General features: G+C 37.1%; 1 long non-coding RNA gene across 1 annotated transcript; it reads left to right on the forward strand.

Moving 5' to 3' along the window:
- Window positions 1-8,662: 8,662 nt before the first annotated feature.
- Window positions 8,663-18,397, forward strand: LOC104588481 (uncharacterized). The gene is made up of 3 exons (XR_733803.3): window positions 8,663-9,095; window positions 17,924-18,034; window positions 18,126-18,397. It is a non-coding gene; the product is annotated as an uncharacterized LOC104588481 (long non-coding RNA).
- The last annotated feature ends 651 nt before the right edge of the window (window positions 18,398-19,048 follow it).

Raw genomic sequence — 19,048 nt, forward strand, 5'->3', positions numbered from 1 at the left:
AAATTTTGATAATGTATTAGTAACAAATGGATATAATAGAAATGATTCCAATAGATGCATCTATAGCAAGTTTATAAATGATAAAGGAGTCATGATCTGTTTAGATGTTGATGATATGGTAATAATGGGAACAAGTTTGGAGGTAGTAAAAGAAACAAAACAATTTATAATGTCTAAATTTAATACCAAATACTTGGGTGAGGCTGATGTAAACTTAAGAAATAAAATCCATAAACAACAAGGAAATTTTAATCTCCCAAATACACTATGTAGAAAGTATTCTTAGAAAATTTGGACACTATGACTGTAAACATGTTAAAACACCTCTTAAATATGGTATTTACTTAAGGAAACATGTAGGAGAACCTGTTTCACAAAATGAGCATACAAGTATAATTGAATTTGTGTATTACTTAATGAATTGCACAATATCAGATATAGAGATAGTTATTGGAAAATTAAATCAACATACTCATAACCTCGAAAATGAACATTGGAAAACTCTAGTGAGTTATTAAAATATTTAAAATGAACTATAAATTTTGGTTTACACTATTCATGTTTTCCTCCTGTTTTAAAGGGTTTTACTGATGCAAATTGAATTTTGGATTCAAATGATAGTACTTCCACCAATGGAAATGTTTTTATTTAGGTGGTGGAGCAATATCGTGGAAATCAATAAAGCAATCATGTGATACTAGCTCAACAATGAAGGCCGAATTCATTGCATTAGAATTGGCAAAGTTCAAGGTAGAGTGGCTAAGGAACTTATTGGCAAATATACCACTTTAGCCATTGCCGGTTCCATGGATCTATATTTCTCCATTGCAATAACCAAGCAGTGATAGCTAGAGCTAAGAACAAAACTTACAATGGTAAAAGAAGGCACATCCGCCTAAGGCATAGCTTGGTAAGATAATACCTCAATGAAGGTACAACCGCTTTGGATTTTTTAAGGTCCAAAAAGAACTTTGCATATTCGCTAATCAAATCACAAACTTCTAAAGTGGTTTATAAGGCATTGGTAGAAATGGGGCTGAAGCCTGTTACTTAAGTCATTAGTAATGGACACCCAACCTATGTAAAAGGAGATCCATATAATTATATTGAATTAGTAAAAACGAATCACTAGATGACTTGGAAAAGCACTATCAATTTGTGCCCCATTTCAGATGCCGAAATAAGATAGTGCTACTACAATTTGAGGAGGTTGAGTGTAAGGCTCTTAATCAGTTAAGAATAGTGTGTGTAGTGCATGCTAAATAATTGACCTAAGTGAGTGTGAAGTGTGGCCACTTCTAAGAGAGATCTAAGGGCTAACTCTCTAAAATAGTTATGATTCCAAGAGGATAACAAGGCTGAAATGTTCTAAAATAAAAGAACTATAAAGAATTGGTGAGTTGAGTTGGTTGGTAAGTTAGCTAGTTACGACAAAGAGGAAAAGTTGAAGGAGTTTGACTCCACTCGTACTTTGTAACATAGTTTGTCATATCTAAGCGATGATTGAAGTCTAAAAGACATCACCATGAATACTTTTCTCACCATGATGCTTGGATTGTTCGATCTTCTTGTAATTTTGAATCTTTTGAGGGATTGGTGGAGGGAGATTCAAAATTTCAAGAATATCTTCTCCCTCCCTTGTGTTATTTGGTTTTTATCTCTTTCTCTTCCCTCATTTGAATGCATGGGAAGACTCCTTGTCCTATATTGCTTGGGAAGGGAGTTGAGTTTGAGTATATTTGTAGACTTTCTCTTTCTATGGGTAGGGATCAACATGAGGAAAGCACTATAGATTTTCGCATGCATGTGAGGGAGAGTTAGGGGTGCTTTTCACACGTGTGCACCGAGCTGAGCCAAGTCGGGCCAAGATGGGACATGGGCACGGGCGCGGGTGTGTGTCTGTGTATGTGTATACACACACTACACCGTTCTATAAAGAAAGTGTTTGTTAACAATAATGTGCAGTACAGGTCAACCCAAAAATACAATACAGTCTGCTTTCTTTGTTGAATATCTTCTTTCTAAGCATCATTCTTGGTGGTTCATGGAGGTCTGGTAAGCAAATGTATGTCTACTAGTGGCATATGGGTTGTTTTATCTTGGCGACTGATTTGCAATCATGTAGCTGCATCATAGGGGGCAAATTCGGTTTTAAGGAGAGTAACCAAGTCACACAAATCAACCCTCCTTCTGTCTTTGATTTCTCAAATTCACAGTTCTACAACACTACAATTCTGCAACTTATTGGTTTGGAAAGCGATTATCAATAAGTTTCATTTTGCCTTCCATTATTATTTTCCAACATGTCTTCATTTAAAAGAATAACACATAAATTTGATATCAAAAGTTATGTTTTTCTCTTTTCTTTGACATGGGTTTATGGAATGGATTGTTGGCTCTATTTGTATATCTTTATTCCCCTGCTTTTAAAGGACATTAAAGATGGGTTCATGAAATTTAATGGTGGGTAGTGTTTAAAATTTTCCAAACTAGATGTTTGCTTGTTTGTTAGACTTGGGTTTCGATTTTTCCCATAGATTTCTTGTTCACATTACTTTGTTTGGGGATTTGGGTTAGTAGATTGGTTTATAAAGATGCTTCTGAAATGGGTTCTTTCACATAACCAAGTTTCAACCTAGTTTCTGAAATGTTGAATTTGGAAGTGATTTGTCATTTCTTGATGATATATCTGAAGAGTGGGGCTTGTACAAATGTTACTGAGACAGATGAAGAGAATGGAGAAAGGTTTGGTCTCTATTGAAGGCGTAGACGCCATTGTTGCAAAAGGAAGTACTTCTATGATGGACACTTAGAGGAAGAGAAAGATTGTGGTTATTCCTATTTTCGATTCATGAGTTCCTACCTCTGGGGGCAAAGTGGGAAATGCAAATGAGCAGGGAGAGGATGGAGAGTGGTGGCAAATTTGTAAATGTGGTCCAACAATAGTTGATGCTTCCTTCTCTGATGGCCGAATATAAATCTTCCTAGTTCCCCGTGGATAAGTCAGAACGAAAATTTCTTAAACTAAGGAAGTCGGTACAACCTTCAAGTGTATTCCCTTCTACTGTTGTGTGTGTGTTCTCTCTCGTATCAGGACCCTTAACTTTCTTTTGGGCAAATTTCTTAAACTATTCTTATGGTTTAGCTAATTGACTAACTCTACCCTTACTACTTACATCTTGTCTTAAAGTATCATTGAGTTTTTTAACAATTGACATCACATTAAGTGTTAATGAAAAAAATGAAATGTCGAATTTGCCCTCCACTATTCCTTAAATTTTCAAAATAAAACCCAACTGATGAAAATTTTGAAAAACTAAAATCTCTTTCCCGTTTCATCCTCAACTTGTCTTTCTCACTCCCTCTTCTTTCTTCTTACCCCTCACCACCACTATCGCCACCACCACCATTATTGGCGAAGGGGTTGAAAGCCGTAGCAACAAAGGTTAGATGAGTTCCGGAGGTGGTAGAAAAATTAAAACCCACCACTTTCTTCTTGATGACAAGCTTTGTGATCTCAAGAAGCTCGAAGACGAGGCTTTGTCCTTCCACAATGACAGTCCCCACCCCTGCAATTTGGCACTCAAGAAGATGCAAACTTTGCTAGAAAAATTAGAGCATGGAGTGTCCTTCACACATCGTCGTGTTTGACGCTCGGTTGTTGAACAAAGGACTGCCACGGGTGTAGACACCCTATTTTTGCGCTCTTCAGTTCTTCTGCAGCACTTTGAGCTTCAAGCATGCTTCAACTAATCCCGCGGTCAATTTGAGGGTATTTTTGGAATTTTACAAAAGTTGGGGCCTCAAGGATTCAAAACCATAGGTACGTAGAGCCCAAAAAACCAAACTCAATGACACCAATATCACCCAAATCCGACATTGTTTACCCCTTCATCTTTAGACCCAAAGTCAGAACTGATTTTGATCGTCCGATCAGTCATTTTGACCAAAACCACATTTCACACCAAATCATAAATCCAAAACCATAGGTACGTAGAACCCAAAAAACCAAACCCAATGACACCAATATCACCCAAATCCGACACTGTTTACCCCTTCATCTTTAGACCAAAAGCCGGAACTGATTCTGATCGTCCGATCGGAGTCATTTTGACCCAAAACCACATTTCACACCAAATCAGAAATCCAAAACTATAGGTACGTAGAGCTTGAAAATCCAAATGCAACGACACCAAGATCACCCAAATCCAACACCGTTTACCCCTTCATCTTGAGACCCAAAGCCGGAACCGTTTCCGATCGTCCGATCAGAGTCATTTTGACCCTAAACCACATTTCACACCAAATTAGCAATCCAAAACTATAGGTACATAGATCTTGAAAATCCAAATCCAACGACACCAATATCACCCAAATCCAACACCGTTTACCACTTCGTCTTGAGACCCGAAGCCAAAACCGATTTTGATCGTCCGATCGGAATCATTTTAAACCTAATCCTCATTTCACATCAAATCCAAAATCCAAGACCATAGGTACGTAAAGCCCAAAAATCCAAATCCAACGACACCAAGATCACCCGAATTCGATACTGCTTACCCCTTCATCTCAAGACTCGAAACTAGAACCGATTCCGATCGTCCGATCGGGATCATTTCTGATCCTAAATCTTAACCCCCATAAAATCTGAAATCCAACCTTATAGATGGATAGAGCTCAAAATTCCGAGTCCGTACCAAGATCGTCCAATTCCGACACCGTTAGCCCCTCCATCTTGAGACTCGAAGCTAGACTCGATCTGGGCCCTCTATTTAGAATCCTCTTCACAATAACTTCAAACCTAGGGCATTCCACGACGCAAACTTCCCCTCAGCCTCTTAACACATCTTAAAAATCTAAGATTTGACCAATTATGGCTTTCAATTAATCAAGCCAATCACCTAAACTTGGAATGTCCGGTTTAGGTAAATTGGTGAAATGTTTCACTCTTTGTCTTGATTGATTGAGAGAATCTCTCACAAAGCTATCTTGATAGCCCATTATCTCAATCAATCTCCCTCCAAAAACCATTCAAATATTAGCCATTGATCTCCCTTATCTTCCATCTCAGCCCTCTATTCCCCTCTCAAAAAATCTATAAACACCACCCATTTTTCACATCCAAAACACACAAGAAAGTCTAGAGCAATTACTTTATACTCATTTGTATAGAGAATACCCGCTTTACGTCCAAGAATTCCCCCATTCACATTCCCCACATCCTTTTATCCCACCACATTAATCTTAAGTATAAAAACCCCCTAGGTCAAGCCACATTGAAGAAGAAAGCTGAAGCATTCTTGAGGACTGAAGTTGTTGCAGAAATGTTGAAGGCGTCCAACATCGTTTATTGGTCTACATAAACAACACTTTCTCATTCCTCGGGCCAAACATATATATGCTGCTAAATGCATTTCTCTTACCTCTGGATCGATCATATTCAAGGTGAGTTTACGATATTGGGTTGATTTGTTTGATCTGTTCATTGTTGCTAGTAATTGTTAAGGGTTTATTTTGTCGGCTTGATCAAATAGTCGTATGTTTCTTTCAAGGATTTCTACAACGTCTTCGTTATTGGTTTGACCGATGATGGATTGTTTTCACTACTAGCTATTTATTATTAGTCCCAAGTGTTAAAAATGGCTTAATTAATTGATTTGTTTATAATATGTTCAATTATTATACTTCTCATGTGGTTAACCGATTGTTTATATCTTTTCCACCATTCCCATTATATGCATTAATTAGGCCTGACCTCCTTTAACATTTACTTCATTTAATTTTTAATTTTTATTTTTTTTGCCATCAGCATTTTTAGTTTAATACACTTGTTAGTTTCTAGGCTAGATCATTTGTTTACGTACCCATCCATCTTTTCTTCTTTTTTATTTTCAGCATGCAAGGTAGGAAATATCTTTAGGAATTTTCCATTAAGATTTGATAGATCACATTCTTAAAGGTTGCATTTAGAATTTTTTTATAAATAGGATATTTAGTAGATAGGTTTGTGTTTCTAGTTTGCTGGTCATTTAATCCTCTAACTAGTATTATCTTTCTATTTTGAGTTTTCTTCTTGTATATATTTGATTCATGGATTTACTACATCTTTCACAAAATCGTCAATCTCCTAGTTTTCATAGCTCCTTTTCCTATTTTGTTTACTAATAAATTCCTTTACATGTAATACTATATCTTTTTCTCTTATTTGTGCTATGTTTGTTAATTTTAATTAGTCTCCTTTAGAAATTTTCTTTCCTAATGCCCAAAAATCATAAAATTAACCTTGGAACATTGGTGAAGTAGAGGCCGGTTCAACCGGGCATGTGTGGGGTGCTTAACACCTTCCCACACCGTACCTTGGTCCCCAGACCCTAAGAATCTCATTGGGCAACGAGTCACCAAGAAAACAAAAATGTTTTTCTTGAAAAAATCCCAGGTTTTTCTGAATTCCCAATTCCCAACAATTTAGGTGGTGACTCCAAACTCCATATCCACAAATCGTCCCTCCCTCAGGGTCAGGTAGCCACAACGGGAATTGCTCCACCAGTTGCCCTTGAACTAAGAACACCACAATGGAACCATGCCCTATATGACTTTCTTCTTTGATCGCTTGCCCACTTTAGCCGCGACTGTCTTCCTCTTTGTTTTCATTTGTGGAGACGTGTCCACCACAATAGCTTTACACCTCCCCTCTTGCTCCCTGCAATCGCCACTAGAGGCAACAAAATCCATGGCCTCAACACCAATCGCAATCCTTAGCTCCACAACTTTCCTGGACTGCAACTTCTTTACCAATGGTTTTTCATCAACCGCCTCCTTGAGTGGTTCCTCTTCATGTATGACAACGTCAAGATCAAGGCTGACACCAATTTCATTTTGTCCCTTATTAGCATCGGAAGAGACTTGGAAGTGTGATAAACACGACCCTTCTACTAATTGTTAACATGTTGCTTCTAGCAATGGATCTGTTCAACCTAGAAATTATAGTAACTAGAAGAAAGACGAGGACACCCATAGAGTGCCCTTTGATCCCAATACTGAAGACTGAATCCTAATCCCCTAATCGTGAACTTAGATGATGTCCACTTGGCTACTGTATAAGAAACCAACCCATGGCTTTCGAAGACCCGGTCATAATTCAATTTGGAACCCCAACAATTACTAAATTCACCCTCCCATTTTCGCTCACGCTAACACATTCAAACCTAGAACCATGTAAATCAATTCCTAAAATGGGTCCAGCATGGAATGGCTTCTCAGTTCTCACCGTGTAAGAGCATTGATTCAAGAGAAGCATCATCGTGCTAGAAACAGGGTACAAAGCAAAGATTACAAAGAGGGGAAGGAGAGAAGAGGGGTAGAGCAAGGTGCATAGTAGAGATGATGGATGAAATGTATGGACTACATCTAATGGTGGAATACTTAGAGCAAGCTTCATTGTTACCCGATAATATGAGAAAATGGGGCTTTGCACTTCAATACCATGGAAATATTCCATTCGTCCACCGGAACTCTAAGTCGTGAACCAGTGATTCCTTGCAAGATTTAGGCAAGGCAGAGCTTCAAACCAAAGCTCATGCATTGTGAATTAGTGATGTTATAAAGTCTCAAATGAAGGTATAGCTTCTTCACTTCATAGGTTTAGACTATCGACGAGCAATGACATCGGAATATCAATGGAGATTTTGAATACATAAGCCCTCTATTGATTGCTGCAACATCTCGAGTTCAAGGGTACCGTACAAGTCTAATGTTTCAACTGGCAAGCATCTTCATCAAGGGTGAAGATAAGGGTATTATTGTCATTTTTAAAAATATAATAGTCACATGGTGTGGCATGCGAGTTGATTATGACGGATTGTAATGGTACCCTAATGGTAACAGAATAATTAGTCAATTGTCAGAAAACTTAAGGGTACTTTAAGACAATATGTAAACAGTAAAGGTAGAGTTAGTCAATTAGCTAAACCATAAGGGTAGTTTAAGAAATTTGCCATTTTCTTTTTGGTATTTTATTCTCATTCGATTTTATCTTATTCTCCTTTCATACTTTTGTGATTTCATATGTTTTTTCTATATCAGGTAGAAGACAATGAACAATATTTTTTAAAGGGTAATTTAGATATTTTAAAAAAATTAAGTCGCACATGTCATCACGTGATACAAATAATTGACGGAATGTTAACAATAGGGATTAAACTAGTAGTTCTCAAGAATTCGGGGATTGCAGTGGCATGTTTTAAAGTTCAGGTATTAACTTGCAACAACCTCTGAAGTATGGGGTACTAATCTGAAATTTACCCGACTTATTATTTTTAAGTGGAATTTAAATTAATAATTTTTTAGAATAATATTTTTTGTTGTTTTATGTTTTATTGTTTAACTTCAACGTTCAACCTATTTAAATTAATTGATTTATTAATATTTTAGGGTTTGTTTGATTTACACATAGGATCAGAATTGAAATTGGAATCACCCATTCCTGTAAGCCAACGGTTTAAAAAGCACCGGCCTAGATGTGTCTATGATGGTGGTTTTAACAACACCGTCGACATTGAGTTAAATTAAGCAAAAAGCCAAATGTACCGGTAGTTTTATAAATTAAATTGGTCATTAACCAATACCGAACCGGTTCAAGATTACAAAAAAAAAATTGAAAAGTGGCACCGCTAATATCGTCTTAGTGACTTGCTAGACGTAGAGTTCGCGTGGAGTCTCCCCTTTCCTTATTTAGTTTGCGTTTGCGTCTCCCCTTTGGAAGTCTTTGACTTGGAGTATCCCTTCTTCTTCAATTTGGAATTTCCCCTTAATCTCAAAGCTTAGGTTTACACTTTCCCGAGTTCGTCTCTCCCCTTCCTGTACAAGCACAAAGTTTGAGTTTCTCCTTAATCCCAAAGGTTTAAGGTTTTGGTTCTTTTGAGAATAAATGGGTCAGCTCTTATCGAAGATAGACAAGAAAAGGATTCAGCATTATCCTCATTCATCTGCTCGATTGATACACTTCAACCGAGTTCATTGGAGGGAACAACCGATTGGACGTGATTTTATTGAAGGAAAACGCTGCTCCATTTGTTTCACTTGAATGGCACAACAAAGTATGTTTTCAAGTCTTTACCTCTCTTAAAAAAGTCTGAATACCTAATCTTTCAATAGTGAGTGCATTCAATATTTTATTTATTTTTTCTGTTTGTTTCATAATCTTATATATTTTTTCTGTTTTTTATTTTTTTGCCTCTCCAAATGTATTTGATGTTTTATCAAAGCCATTGAATGGACAGGCCCATGTTCTCAAATGGTGAATTCGTTGGAAGTCTTTTTTTTTTTAAATGTGTATAATCAAATCAGGCTTTGGAGAAAAAAAACTTTAGAACCCAATGCTAAGATGAAAGTTCTAAAACTCTTCTCACTAGGGCTGCTAACAGGCCACCGTGTCATAAAGGAAAAGTTTGAATTGCTAACACTTTTCAATGTGTAGAAGCAGAAGTATTTTAATGTATGAAAAGGATCGTACCGGTGAGAGATGGGTTACACTCTTATTCCTGTATCTGTTTTTCAGTTCTAAGTGACGAGGCAAAAATGATTGCTCTTTGTAATTAACATCTCTGCAACGTCTTCGACAAAAAAGTTGAATATTATCTGAGTACCCAATTTGGATCTCTCTAAAATAGGGGAAGAGTCTCAGTTCTCCAATTTCCCTAAAGGGTAGGGAAGGGAAAAAGCAAATCATATATTGGGTAAGTTTTCTATCTATATACAGTTGTTTGGAGAAATTTCCCTCTCTAACATGAATTTGACTTCATGGGAGGGCTTGACACATGGCTTGATGGGAGGCTTAGGTAAGGGAAAGGAAGGAGAGAGAGAGAGAGAGATAATGAAATAACCAGGATAATGGAAGCAAGGAGAGACACTTTAAGGAGAATCTGGGAAAGGGAGAATGGAAGCAAGGGAGGGTATATGATGTGGACAACCTTGCATTGTATATATATATATATATATATAGTAAGTATAAATGTGCAACTGTTCTAGCTCGCACAACAGAATTGTAGCAGAGACTTGAAATTGAATCCTGACTTCACCTGGGTTGGAGTGTCTAAGGATTAGTAACTCATTACTTGGGTTGTGTAGCTCATTACCAAAAAAGATGATATTTTGTGTAGAGAGAGCAAAAGGATTAGTAGCTCAAGGTCCGCCAATTGTAAATGGGTCTAATTGGATTGGTTGTGGGTCTGTTCCTTGTAAACTCTAGAGATTTGTGTATTTTCTTATCAGTTCTAGGGGTGAAACTTGAGTCAAGTTGGGCTGAGCATTTGTCAAATTTTAAATGAGCCTCTTCCATAATGCAAGCCCAATGTAGTTGAAATTCTTCAACTCTGGCAACCTACCTCACACTCCTGCTGCAATGCTTAACAATTTGAAAAGGGCCATTACTCAATGGTGGCCCTAATTATCTAGAGTCTTGGGAGGGGTAGATTGGATATGGACCTATCATTTGGCCTTATTTGGCTCAAAGTGGCTGCCTTCGTATTCAAGCCCATGTTCTCATGTTTAGCTTGAGATTTTACCATTACACCAAGAATAATCAGTCCTTTACAATGATTAACAGTCTACAAGTGTTAAATCACAAAAAGGGAAAATAATAATACAATTATTAAATTTCCCTATTAAAATAAATAATTATCTATTTTGTTTTCTTTCTAATGGTTTATAGCCATGTATAATTAGGGATTATAGCTAGCATATGTCTGAGTATCAAATGGGCATGCATGTTTTGAGGTCAGCCTTGATCTAGGACATGATTATACTAAGATTTAAGACCATACCACATTAATTGCTCTTTAGGGCTGAGCCTATTCAAATAATTGTTTTGATGTCTAACACAACAGAAGTTAAACCATCATTTTATTGTGACATCTAAACTTTAAAGTCAAGAAATATGTTTCTGATTTTTGCTAATTCAATATATCATACTAGTTGAAGAGACTATAAGTCATCAGTTACAAGTCCAAACAATTATAAGTTCTTTTGGGTATGTTACCTACTCCAAATTGGAGTCTGTAAAGAAACATTCTAGTTCACATGGTGAGTCTATAAGGCTGCGTTTGGAAGGAGAATGAATACAACTATGTAGAGTACAAAACAAAAATGTCCAGTTCATGTGAGTGCAAAGTGGTTCAAGATTTACACACCCACTTTGCACTCAGCTCATTTGTTTTGACTGATGCAAATAACAATACAATTTGTGTTGATGTTTAGCACTTCCATCAATGCAAATATAACTATCTTGCTACCCAATGGTGTTCCAACTACTCCCACCATTGAACAAATATAAAAAATAACAAATTAATTAATAAATTATAGAAAATAAAAAAACCAAGAAGTTTTATTAGAAATTTCAGAAAAAATAAGAAATAGAAAATAAAAACTTTTTCTGTGCTGGTTCTTGGCATGAGAATGTGATGCAGTATGGAAACGACATGTAAGAAAAGCTTCAAAGAAAAGAGCATAAATCAAATTTTAGGAAGAAGAATTCTTCACTAAATAATTAAGAGAAAATTGATAACAAGAGAACTGCCTTAGCCTTCGCTTAGCTACTCTATATATAGGCATACACCCTTATGGCTCCTATTCCTAATATGAAAACACTCATAACAGAATCCTACTAAAACTCCTTAGAAAAGAAAATCCTAATCTAAGAAAATACTCCAAAATAGAATCCTACTAAAATCCTTCAAAAGGAAAGTCCTAATTGAATATAAATCCAAAATAATGCTAATTTGGTAAAAACGAACTAAGATAGAAATCTTGTGACGATGCTATATCGGTAAATATTTACTAAGCTGGGTCGGTGGCATCATCTCTGCTTCTTATGTGTCTTGGAATGGTCCCAACTTATTGACCTTCTCCTATACTGCATCATCCTCCTTGGGTTGGGGAGAATCCGTCCTTGGATTCAAATCATCATTTAATTGATCGCCAAAATAAGGTACCAAGTGTTTGATATTGAAAAATCAGGGGTACATAAATGGCTAGGTAGCTTTAGTCTATACACATTCTCATTGATGACTTTGACTATCTCGCATGGTCCAACCTTCTTTGGCGCTAGCTTTCCACGTTGCCCAATCGGTAGGCAGAGTCCTCTATTAAAATGACCTAAACATAGTCTCCCGTATCAAATAGTACTTTCCTCCTTTTTCCATCAACATATTGTTTGTACTTAGAATTGGCTACCTCCAGCTTGTTGTGGACTTCTTCTTGGAGCTTCTTAATCTTTTGTACCATATCATCAGCCTTGTCATGAATTAAGCCTGGCCAAGTACTAGTAGCAAGGTCAAGGATGCTACGTGGGTTGGCCCCATATACTACCTCAAATGGGTTGTATCCGGTACTCCTGTTTTTGGACCTATTGAAGGTGAACTCAGCTTGTGCTAATAGGAGATCCCATTAGCCTCTAAAGATTTCTCCAAAAGTGTGATATGAACTCGGAGTATCTATTTGAAGTAATCGAAGATGGTAAGCCATGGAGTTTGACAATCTCTTTGAGGAATAAACCAACAATAAGTAAGGCATCCATTGTCTTCATACATGCCACGAGGTGCGCCATTTTTGAAATCGGTCTACGACCACCATTATAGAATCTATCTGTCACTGGGTACGTGGCAACTCAAGAACGAAGTCCATAGATATATTTACCTAAGATCCTTTAGGAACTGGGAGGGGCATGTATAATCCAACATTGGTTACCGTTCCCTTAGAAGCTTGGCATATGTGAGAACACTCCACAAACCTTGTGATGCCTCTCGTCATCTTGGTTCAAAAGTAACTTGCTAAGATGAGATTAATTGTTTTGTCTCGCCCAAAATGACCTTCATTGTGAAGCTCTTTGATGATTTTCAGTTGCCATGAGCAATCAAGTATACATAGGCGGGTCCCCTTGAATAGGAAGCCATCATATATCAGAAAGTCCGTCCTAGTACTTGCTTGCACTTCCTCTATGATACTAACAAAATAAGGGTCAATGAAAAATAATTCACGAAAAGTATCAAACCTCAATACCTGTGCTTGGAATGTGGATAACATGGCTCTCCTTCAGCTGAACGCATCCGCTACTTGATTGTGCACACCTTACTTGTGTTTGAGCACAAACGAATATTCTTGGAGGTATGCGGCTCATTTAGTATGGCTTGCATTCAAATTATGTTGGGCCCCAATATGCTTAAATGCCTCATGATTTGAATATAGAATGAACTCTTTATAGATGAGATAATGTCGCCAACACCGGAGCGCTTGTACCACAACATAGAATTCCACATCATAGGTTGAGTGGTTGAGGCGTGATCCATTCAATTTCTCACTATAGTAGGCTATGGGCCAATCACCTTGGTTGAGAACAACACCAATTCCAACCTTAAAGGCATCACAATCAACCTCAAAGGGTTGCTCGAAGTTGGGCATGGCTAGCACGAGTGTAGCTATCAACCATGCCTTAATCTCAATGAAGGCTCTCTTTGCTTCAGTGGTGAACACAAAATTAGTTGTAGCTTTCATACAATCTGTATATGGTGCCATAATAGTGCTGAAGTTGCTAATGAATCGCCAATAGAAGCTTGCAAGACCATGAAAACTTCGTGCTTTGGTAAGTGTTTTGGGGATGGGCCACTCAACAATGGCACGAACCTTCTCTAGGTCTACAGAAACTCTTTCCCTTGAGATGACATACCCAAGGAATAACACCCGATCTGTGGCAATAATACACTTCCTCATATCAGTGTTATATATGAGAACATCATCAATGTATACCACAACACACTGACTAATAAAAGGCTTGAGAACCTGGTTCATGACCCTCATGAATGTGCTCGGTGCATTGGACAAACCGAATGGCATTACTAGCCATTCATACAAACCATTCCGCGTCTTGAGTGCTGTCTTCCACTCATCACCCAGATGAATTCTGATTTAATGGTAGATTGATTTCAAGTTCAACTTAGTGAACACCTTGGCCCCATAAAGCTGATCCAGCATGTCATCCAAGCGTGGAATCGGAAATTGGTATTTGACGGTTATCTTATTAATTGCTCGGATGTCAATGCACATCCTCCAAGTACCATCCTTTTTGGGTACTAATAAAGCGGGAACTGCACATGGACTCATACTGTCTTGTATGAACCTTTTAGCAATCAGTTCATCTACTTGCTTTTGCAATTCCTCATGTTTAGTGGGACTCATTTTGTAATGGGCCTTGTTGGGGAGACTGGCACCCGACGTTAAATTTATGCAATGTTAGATATTCCTTAATGGTGGTAATCCTGTTGGTAAGTCCTCAGAAAATACATCACTAAATTCATCAAGCAAAGGCCTCATTTCCTCTAGAGCCTCCACACCTTTCAGCTCAAGCCCCTTGTTTACTAAAGCATATGCAACACTAGTCTCTTTTAAGGCACTTGTGAATTCAGTCATGGCAAAAAGGCTAGAACCCTCATCGGGTTTCAGTTTAGTCTCTTGTGATGAACAAAAGGTCAGCCTTTTCCCTTTAAACTCAAAAGACTAGGTATTCTTTCGTCCGTCATGGACTACGTAGTGGTCAAATTGCCATGGGTGCCCAAGTAGCAAATGCCAGGCATCCATGCATACAACATCACATCACACACGATTACTATAATTGCTGCCAATGGAAAAGCTCACTAGACACCATTGTGTGATTGAAACTTCATTCTTTCTTTTTATCCATGCAAGCTTGTAGGGGTGAGGGTGTTGTTGAGTTTTTAGGTTCAACTTGTGGATGGCTACTTCCGCTATAACATTCTCACAACTCCCGTTATCAATTACACAACTTGCAACTTTCCCACCCATAGTACATGTGGTGTGAAAAATATTATTTCTTAGCCAATTCGATGATTCATCCCTAGGAGATAGGAATGACTACTTCAACACCAAGGTCTCTCCCACATCCCCATACATCATTTCTCCTTCAAAGGTTTCTTCATTATAAGAGTCAAACACGAGTGGGGCTGAATAGTCAAATGCTTATAATTGGGTTTCACTCTCATCTTCTACAAACATCGCCCCTTTTCTTTTACCACCCCTCACACATTCAACAGATTTATGGCCTAGTTCACCACACTTAAAACACCTCAGTCCAGGTGGACCCACTTGGTTTTGATTAGGTCCATGCCCTTGGTTTTGGTTCAACCCACGGGGATGTGGCTGAAGTAGAGGCGGGTTAGGATTATTACGTGGGGGGTGGTCTGGCCACATTAGTTTGGGTTCAACCCAATTAATTAGGTCAACTGCTTTGTTTTTCTATGGTTAGAGCATGTTGATGTGCCATAGAAACATCATAGCAGTCAAATAGGTCTAATATATCATGAATATTTGGTCTCAACCCACCTATATACCTAGCCACCAATTGGTCTTCGATTTTAGCTAACTCATTCCGAGCCACTAACAGATGAAACTTCTTTGTATATTCATCTACTGTATCAGTTCCTTGCTTTAGATTTTGCAATTCTTGATAAAGTAAATGAATATAATTATGGGGTAAAAATTCTGACCTCATCTTTGCCTTGAGTTTCTCCTATGTCTTAATATTTTCCTTGCCTCTTCTCTATTGCATGACCTTCAATTGATGCCACTTCTCTATTGCATGACCTTCAATTGCATGCCTCTTCTCTATTGCATGACCTTCAATTGATGCCACTATGCTGCTGCTCGTCCTCTAAACTGAGTGGTTATTAAGGACCCAATTTTATTTTCCAGAACTTCCTTGAATTCAAGGACTTCTTCTACTATGAAGAGCCAATCCATGAACTCTTCTGGAGTCATGCTTTCCTGGAATTCCGTGATCTCAACCTTGAGACCTGTTTCCCACCGTCTTTGATCACTACCTACAACTACAGCTGATCTAGTTGCTTGCCTTGACGATGAAAGGGAACTTGTGGAGATACTTGCGTTGGAGTCGCTGACCCCTATTTCCAATCAGGAACACAACGATTTCACCTCCTGAGCAAGTGCCTCGACTTGTTTTCTCAACTCTGCCATCTCTTTTTGTGTTTTGTTGTTAAGTTCCTTCCCCATGATGTGAGTTATTGATTTCTTCTTAGGAGCCATAATCCGAAGAAGGATCAACTTGAGCTCTGATACCAACTGACGCAGTATGAAAATGAAACACATAAGAAAAGATTCAAAGAAAAGAGCATAAGTCAAATTTTAGGAAGAAGAATTCTTCACTAAATAACTAAGAGAAAATTGATAACAAGAGAACTGCCTTAGCCTTCCCCTAGCTACTTTTTATATAGGCATACACCCTTATGGCTCCTATTCTTAATATGAAAACACTCATAATAGAATCCTACTAAAACTCCTTAGAAAAGAAAATCCTAATCTAAGAAAACACTCCAAAATAGAATTCTACTTAAATCTTTCAAAAGGAAAGTCCTAATTGAATATAAATTCGAAATAATGCTAACTTGGTAAAAACGAACTAAGATAGAAACTTAGTGATGGTGCCAACTTGGTAAAAACGAAATAAGATAGAAATCTTGTGACGATGCTATATCAGTAAATATTTACTAAGCTGGGATGGTGGCATCATCTTTGCTTCTTATGTGTCTTGGAATGGTTCCAACTTGCATAGAACTTATTGGCCTTCTCCTATACTACATCAGAATGCAAATGCTGGAATCAAACACTACATTTTGAATCTCTGCTTTATAGTCTTGAATTAGATGGAAATGAAGGTGTCAGAGACACCTTCACTTTAATAACAGAAAAATAGGGAAAAAAAGAAGCCAGTGAATGGGAACTGTGAAATTTGAGCTTGAGAACCAAGTTGTTGAGCTCCAAACCCAAGTTGAAGCTCTAAAACTTGAGGCTGCTTTTGTTTTTGATATCCAGTTGAAGCTTGAGGCCGCAAAGAAAGGAAATGTTGCCTTAAAGCTTCACCTTCTTGCTCAAGTCGAGGAACTTGAAATTAGGACTTTGAAAAGGGACCTAAGTACACAAACAGCTAAATCAGCTAACAAGCAACATTTGGAAAGGAAAAATTTAAGACATTTTATTTTCAACAAGACTATTTATGGATACTATATATGCATCATATTCATGAAAAGGAGAAAAATGATGCATCTAGGACAATAAACATGAAGGTAACTATATTCCAAAATCCAAATATTTAGGTGGGTCAAAAAAGAGATTTATCAGCTGCCCATTACTTTTCAAGAATTCAAAGCTCAGACTTAGAGCATATATCCAACAAGATGGAAGCATTTACAACTTGAGAAGTGTGTTAATACTTTCTCTTTCTTTATCTCTTTAGTTTATTTATTTCTATTTAATAATCAGCAGAATGATTTCTATCATTTTACTTATGAAAAAAATTTGAAGTCATTTTTTTGGGACAAGGTAAAGTAAAATTTGCAGTCATTTTAAGGGAAGCCTTGCCGTCCAAAGTTGGATAACAAGTGCAATACAAATACAACAACATGATGACAAGTCTTTCTTAAGTAAAGTTCGTAACCATCTGATTAATGGGATGCATAGTTGGACATTCTATTACATCTTTATGTCGATAATGAATGCTTTATATCCATACATCAAATCATGGGTTAATCAACATGGCTTAGAGAGCTGATAAGTTGTTTTTCTATGAATTTCTCAGCATCCTTGTTGATGGATGGATGTGATCCTTTTTCATTAGATTTGCAAACTAAAATCAAAATAAGCACAAGTTGACATTTAATGGTGTCAACCTATTTTCACGCTGCAGTGTAGAAAGTTATCCTTACCACTTATTTAATATATTCCTTTTTAAGATCAACATCGTTTTGAAATGACGTTGAACATACAGTGTATTAATGTTGTGCTTGGTGAGGATCACAAGATTCTAATATTACAACTGAACAAATAAAATTCTTATTTTCATCAGGTACCCACAATCAATCAAGAAAATGGCATTGTAGGACCTGAGCCAACAGAAACACTTATGAAATTCCAGTCAGACATAGTCTTGCTTCCAGGCCGAAAGCATCAGGACAAGGTAAGAGAATTGACTTGAGTTGTGCAAGAATGTATATCTAATTTAAATGCTAATGTGTTTTTAGGTTATTAAATGGTTAAGGTGTTTGTAGGTTTTCTTTGGCCAGAATTAATTTAGTATGCAAGGAATCACTCACTCAAGGGAAGGGGAAAAGTTATTAAGGTGGGAGATCTTGTTTATATTACTAAGAAGGTTTCCTCTTTTGCAGATGTAGTAGCTTAAGAAATCATAAACCTTGCAGTTGTGTTAATGGCCTTTTGGGCCTCCAATGACAATAATTTTGTAATAATACCTCTGTATTTGATGTAATTGGAAGAAGATATATCTCCATGGAAACACCATGTGCCCACTTGGGTTCTCTTACATTAGATGGTTTCGGGATTCTCTCACCAATTTGAATCCTATGTTTTGACCTGAGAGACTCTTATACTATGATGTCGCATGTAACATAAACTGTCTAAACTCTAGGTTCCAAAGTTCCTTCTCCTGATTGAAATCTAATCAGGAAAGGTGTTACCAATCGGAACCGAACCATCCAATACTAATCTAAATTACCAAATTAGAATGAATGATTTGTGGGAAAGGAAATCATCAAAACATATATTACACCTTTCATTGCCTTCAGGGCAAAGAATTTTTGGTCAATGAAGCCTGTAATTTATTATCATTGAACATATAACCAACAATAAAATTCCACCTAGATTCATATGCTATATCTTTAGATTCACAAAGAATATTTATTGCTACAAAAGAAACTTGTTAATTCCTCATGTGGAGCAGCAACTTTTTCTACATATGTCTCCTATGGGAGTTTTAACACTAGTACACTAGAAAACAAGATGATACAATCAAGTTTACTTGCATGTGATTGAAGGTTCCAAAACTAGATGTCTTCTATTATTTGTATAGCATTTTGGCAAGGCTCTTTTCCTCTCTTTATACATCAATGCAATTTTATTTTCATATTTAATTTTTAAGCATAATCGTTCATCAAATTAAATAAATAAAAAGAAT

Source organism: Nelumbo nucifera, chromosome 3 (assembly GCF_055504915.1).
Source record: "Nelumbo nucifera cultivar China Antique chromosome 3, China Antique-T2T, whole genome shotgun sequence".
NCBI lineage: Eukaryota > Viridiplantae > Streptophyta > Magnoliopsida > Proteales > Nelumbonaceae > Nelumbo > Nelumbo nucifera.